Here is a 6,263-nt window from a genome sequence, read left to right as displayed (position 1 = left end):
TGTTAGCCAGGATGGTCTCGATCTCCTGACCTCGTGATCCACCCGTCTCGGCTTCCCAAAGTGCTGGGATTACAGGCTTGAGCCACCACGCCGGGCCCCACTTCCCCTCTTACCCTGCACACCCAAGAAGGAGGACATATGAACAATTACCCAGATGTCTAACTGAAGCCCAAGACAACATTCCCCACTGTGCCGCTCCCAGGTCTTGAAAGATAAGGCTGACTACCTGATGTGCTGATGTGCCTGGTGTTTGCCTTCATCATTCCTCCGGTGCTCTCTTTTTTATTTTTTAATTTAATTTCAGTTTTTTTGAGACAGAGTCTCACTCTGTCGCCCAGGCTGGAGTACAGTGGCGCAATCTCGGCTCACTGCAAGCTCCACCTCCGGGAGTTGACGCCATTCTCCTGCCTCAGCCTCCTGAGTAGCTGTGACTACAGGTGCCCGCCACCACGCCCAGTTAACTTTTTTTTTGTATTTTTAGTAGAGACGGGGTTTCACCATGTTGGCTAGGATGGTCTCGATCTCCTGACCTCGTGATCCGCCCGCCCCGGCCTCCCAAAGTGCTGGGATTACAGGCGTGAGCCATTGTGCCCGGCTGGTGTTTTTTGTTTTTTTTGTTTTGAGACAAGTGTGATTCTGTTGCCCAGGTTGGAGTGCAGGGTGTGATCAAAGCTCACTGCAGCCTTGACCTCCTGGGCTCAAGCAATCCCCCCACCTCAGCCTCTAGAGTAGCCGGGACTACAGGCATGCACCACTGTGCCCTGTTTACTTATTTGTTTATTTATTGAGATGGAGTCTTGCTCTGTCTCGCAGGGTGGAGTGCAGTGGCATGATTTCGGCTCACTGCAGCCTCCGCCTCCTGGGTTCCAGTGATTCTCCTGCGTCAGCCTCCTGGGTAGATGGGATTACAGATGCATGCCAACATGCCTGGCTAATTTTATTATTTTTAGTAGAGATGGGGTTTCACCATGTTGGTCAGGCTAGTCTCGAACTCCTGGCCTCCGGTGATCTGCCTGCCTCGGCCTCCCAAAGTGCTGGGATTACAGGCGTGAGCCACCGTGCCTGGCCCGTGCCCTGCTTATTAAAACATTTTTTTTTTTTTTTTGTAAAGACAAGGTCTCACTATGTTGCCTAGGCTGTCTTGAATTCCTGGGCTCGAGAGATCCTCCTGCCTCACCTTTCAAAGTGCTGGGATTATAGACGTGAGGTACTGCGGCCAGCCTTTGCTCTGCTGCTCTTCCTGTCCAGCCTCAGCTGTCTGGCTGCCACCTGTGCAGGTTCTGCAGGGGCTGCGTGTTCCCTCAGCCCATTTCCTGCTTGCTTTCTGCCAGTCATGACTGGGCTCCTGCTATAGGTTAGCCTTCCCCTACCCAGGGCCCACCCCTCCTCTCTGAAAACTGATCCCTCAGGCCAGGAGCCACCTCTGGTCTCCTCAGGAAGATCCTAACCTGTAACCCCTCCACACCTTGTGAGACTTGTTCCCCCCTTGGGCTATCTTTGCCCCATTCCTCTGAGAACCATTCCCTTTCATTACCCAGAGCTCCCCAAACCCAACCCTGCCCATACTCTGCCTCCTCTCTCATCTGCCCGGATCCCTCTTCCATTTTCCTCTCTCCCATCCTTGAGTCCTTCACCTCCATCATCCTCTCCTAACTTCCCACCCTCCAGTTGTCCCTTAGCCCTTTCTCCTCTCCTGACTCTATTCTTCTCCCCATTCTGACCCAGCCTTGAGTTCCCTAAGCCCCTCCCTCCTGCTTTATCTCCCCACAGACTGGAACACCTGCTGCTTTATAAGCAATCGGGGAGCTGTTTCCCCCATTCCCCCAAAATGGGGGCCATTTTCTACAGTGGCCTCTTCCTCAGGAACAACACATGACCTTCACTCCTTCCTTAAGTTCATCCTCTAGGTGTAGAGGGAGACTTGACTCTTCCTCCATCCCTGGGAATTTCCCTCTGTGCCCCCAGCTCAGCTCTACTCATACCCCCATTCCAGAATCCCAGTCTCGCAGAGCGCCTGGGTTCACACCCGCAGGAGTGTCAGATTCTAGGCTTCACAGTCCCAGGCACCAGACCCCAGCCCAATCTCATTTCTCTATCCCTTCTCCCTAGGGGGTTATTTCTGGGCAGGAAACCTCTCCTCTCAAACTTTCCGTTACTCTTAATATACAAACACTATCTTTGGATGGAAGCCCATCAGAAAAATCCAATCCAACCTGCTGGGTGAGGTGGAACTAGTCTTCAGTGGGACTGGGAATGGTGGTGCTCTCTGATGGTTCATCTTTATCCTGTCTCCCCCAGACTTTAGCCCTCACTGAGGATCAACAGATAGGATTGTCCTCCATGAGCCTCAAAAATTCATGGTAGGCTGGGCACGGTGGCTCATGCCTGTAATCTCAGCCCTTTGGGAGGCCAAGGCGGGCAGATCACTTGAGGTCAGGTGTTCGAGACCAGCCTGGTCGGCCGGGCGCGGTGGCTCAAGCCTGTAATCCCAGCACTTTGGGAGGCCGAGACGGGCGGATCACGAGGTTAGAAGTTCGAGACCATCCTGGCTAACACGGTGAAACCCCGTCTCTACTAAAAAAATACAAAAAGCTAGCCGGGCGAGGTGGCCGGCGCCTGTAGTCCCAGCTACTCGGGAGGCTGAGGCAGGAGAATGGCGTAAACCCCGGAGGCGGAGCTTGCAGTGAGCCGAGATCTGGCCACTGCACTCCAGCCCAGGCAACAGAGTGAGACTCCGTCTCAAAAAAAAAAAAAAAAAAAGAGACCAGCCTGGTCAACCTGGTGAAATCCTGTCTCTACTAAAAATACAAAAAAATTAGCCAGGTGTGGTGGTGGGCGCCTGTAGTCCCAGCTACTCCGGAGGCTGAGGCAGGAGAATCGCTTGAACCCGGGAGGCGGAGGTTGCAGTGAGCCTAGATTGAGCTATTGCACTCCAGCCTGGGCAACAGAGTGAGACTCCATGACAAAAAAAAAAAGAAAAAATTCATGTTGGGATGCTTGTTCAAGCTGAGTTGGAGTAAGTAGTCAAGAAGGGCCTCAGCAAGACTGGCCCCATAAGGATGGTTTGAGAGAGTGGCTAGGGGTAGGGGTTGTGGGGAGCAACCCAAAGCAGGCTCAGTAAATAGCAGTTTGAAGCCCACACTGACACAGTCAGGACCCTCTAGCTAGAAAAACAAATGCTTGGGAGGGAGGCACAGCTTTTAGGTTTAAATCTCACTTTAACCACAATGGAGTCACATCACTGGCACATTTAACTTAGGGCCAGGATAGCTATGTGCATTCAGTAAAGGGCAATTTTGTTGTAAACAGCTGGCGGGGTAAGAAGGGAGACAGCATCTCAGAGACACTAAGTGTGAGTTTAGTGATTCGAGTATTTTTTACATAACATGGACACTTAATGCAAGCCAACTTCAAATCTGGTGCTCAACCACTGAAACCAGCAGTTTGTTCCAATGATGGACAAAAACCAGACGGAGTTGAACTTATTGAGAGGCCAGCTCTACTTTATTTTATGGATGATTTAAGAAATTTTCATGGTTTATTTTGAAAATATTCCATTTTTGACCTATGTATTGACTTTAGAACCTAATCTCTTTGTACATTATAATTCTGCTTTACTTATTTTGTGACCTTTTCTCAGTCATTTAACCTCTGAGACTCCATTTCTTCCTGTGTAAAATAGAGTTAGAAAAACTGGTCTTCAAGTAGCCTTGTCCCCTGCCCTTCTCTTCTGTGCTGATGCCACCTCAAGCTGGCCAGTCTCCTTGGGACCAAACACTGTGCCTTCAATTAAGGTGCAGAGTTCTGACGGAGAGATATTTGAAGTTGAGGTGGAAATTGCCAAACAATCTGTGACTATGAAGACCATGTCAGAAGATTTGCGAATGAATGATAGAAGAGATGATGACCTAGTCATTTACCACATTTTATTATTGTTATTAATTTTTTTTTTTTTTTTTTTTGAGACGGAGTCTCGCTCTGTCGCCCAGGCTGGTGCAGCGGCGCGATCTCGGCTCACTGCAAGCTCCGCCTCCCGGATTCATGCCATTCTCCTGCCTCAGCCTCCCGAGCAGCTGGGACTACAGGCGCCTGCCACCGCGCCCAGCTAATTTTTTGTATTTTTTAGTAGAGACGGGGTTTCACGTGTTAGCCAGGATGGTCTTGATCTCCTGACCTCGTGATCCCCCCGTCTCGGCCTCCCAAAGTGCTGGGATTACAGGCTTGAGCCACCGCGCCCGGCCAGGTTGTATCTTGATATACTGACATGGAATAGGAGGGCTTCAATGGAGTGCTCCAGGGCCTCTCTGCTTTACTGCTAGCCTGGCCTACCAAACTTGCAATTTCCTGATTCCTAACTCCATCCCATTCCTGATTCTTCCTGCCTCCAGTCCTGCCACATGTCCCACTTCAGGCTTCCATCTATTCTGACTCCTGTGGGTTTTAGAGCATCCCCTGGGGCCACCTCCTGGCAGGAACTGGCTTACCCAGGAAAGGTAGAGGAACTATTTTTTTGTCTGATAGGTGGCTGGGGACAGAGAAGTCCTAGCCCCAGATCTCCCAGGGCTGCTGGGCGTATCACAATACCTAATTTTTATCGAAAGTTTATTCTGTGTCAGATACTTTCTAAATTCTCTGTATCAGTTCATCCTCCTAACAACCCTCTAAAACAAATGCTATTATTATCTCTACTTTAGACAGGAGGAAGTAAGGTCAAAGAGGTTAAATAACTTGCTCAGGGTTAGCCATCTATAATCCCAGTTGGGCAAGGATTCAAAATAGGGGTGTCTATTGCAGGAGCCTGTCTTCTGAACCACTGTGCTGTGATTCCTCCAGGGATCCCCATTTGAGTTCATGGCACTGGCGTCCTTCCAGTTCCTTCAAACATCAACATTGCCATCCATTCTTCCCACCACTCACCACCCATGACTCAGTGAGGAATAGAATTGTTTCCATTCCTCTGTTTCCTTCCCCAGGCCCAATACAAATGTCCTAATTCAGGTCTTTTTTACTTCCCATCAGGATTCTTTTTTTTTTAGATGGAGTTGGAGTCTTGCTCTGTTGTCAGGCAGGAATGCAGTGGCCCTATCTTGGCTCACTGCAACCTCTGCCTCCCAGGTTCAAGTGATTCTCCTACTTCAGCCTCCCAAGTAGCTGGGATTACAGGTTCATGCCACCACACCCGGCTAATTTATGTATTTTTAGTAGAGGCAAGGTTTCACCTTGTTGGCCAGGCTGGTCTCAAACTCCCGATCTCAAGTGATCCACCCACCTCAGCCTCTCAAAGTGCTGGATTACAGGCATGAACCACCGCGGCCCGCCCTATCAGGATTCTTTCTCTTTTATGGTTATATTTGTTACTACAAAGATGGCATGGGCCAGGAGTGGTGGCTCATGCCTGTAATCCCAGCACTTTGGGAGGCCAAGGCAGGAGGATCACTTGAGCCCAGGAGTTCAAGGCCAACCTGGGCAACATAATGAGATCCCATCTCTATTTTACATATATTAGCCAAGTGTGGTGGCATACACCTGTAGTTCCAGCTACTAGGGAGGCTGAGGCAGGAGGATAGATTGAGCCTGGGAGGTCAAGGCTGCAGTGAACTGTGATTGTGCCACTGCACTCCAGCCTACGTGACAGAAAAAGACTCTGATGAAGAAAAAAATAGTAAAATAAAAAATGATACTTACTATATTTATTTATTTATTGAGACAGATTCTCACTCTGGCGCCCAGGCTTGAGTGCAGTTGTGTAATCTCAGCTCACCTCAAACTTCACCTCCTGGGTTCAAGCCATTCTCTTGCCTCAGCCTCCTGAATAGCTGGGATTACAGGTGCGTGCCACCATGCCAGGCTAATTTTTTTATTTTTTATTTTTAGTAGGGACAGGGTTTCACCATGTTGGCCAGGCTGGTCTCCAACTCCAGGCCTCAAGTGATCTGCCCACCTCCGCCTCCCAAATTCTGGGATTACAGGCATGAGCCACCTCACCTGGCCAAAAATAATATTTAAAAAGGTAGCATAAGTGCATTAAAGGAAGCTTGACAAATAGGCAAAAATCCAACTAGAGCCCAATCCTCTTTTTTTTTTTGAGATGGAGTTTCGCTCTGTCCCCCAGGCTGGAGTGCAGTGGCGCAATCTCAGCTCACTGCAACCTCCGCCTCCTGGGTTCAAGCGATTCCCCTGCTTCAACCTCTGGAGTAGCTGGGACTATAGGCGCGTGCCACCACGTCCAGCTAATTTTTGTACTTTTAGTAGAGATGGGGTTT

General features: G+C 49.7%; 1 long non-coding RNA gene across 1 annotated transcript; it reads right to left on the bottom strand.

Annotated features, from left to right (window-relative positions):
- Nucleotides 1–1,174: 1,174 nt before the first annotated feature.
- On the bottom strand, nucleotides 1,175–3,836 carry LOC105507113. The gene is made up of 3 exons (XR_001001041.1): nucleotides 2,770–3,836; nucleotides 2,174–2,452; nucleotides 1,175–2,137 (listed from the first exon to the last, which is right to left on the bottom strand). It is a non-coding gene; the product is annotated as an uncharacterized LOC105507113 (long non-coding RNA).
- Between the last annotated feature and the right edge of the window lie 2,427 nt (nucleotides 3,837–6,263).

Source organism: Colobus angolensis, unplaced genomic scaffold (genome assembly GCF_000951035.1).
Source record: "Colobus angolensis palliatus isolate OR3802 unplaced genomic scaffold, Cang.pa_1.0 Scaffold144, whole genome shotgun sequence".
Classification (NCBI taxonomy): domain Eukaryota; kingdom Metazoa; phylum Chordata; class Mammalia; order Primates; family Cercopithecidae; genus Colobus; species Colobus angolensis.
Note: the sequence above shows the minus strand (reverse complement) of the source record. Positions and strands in the feature narration are given on the sequence as shown.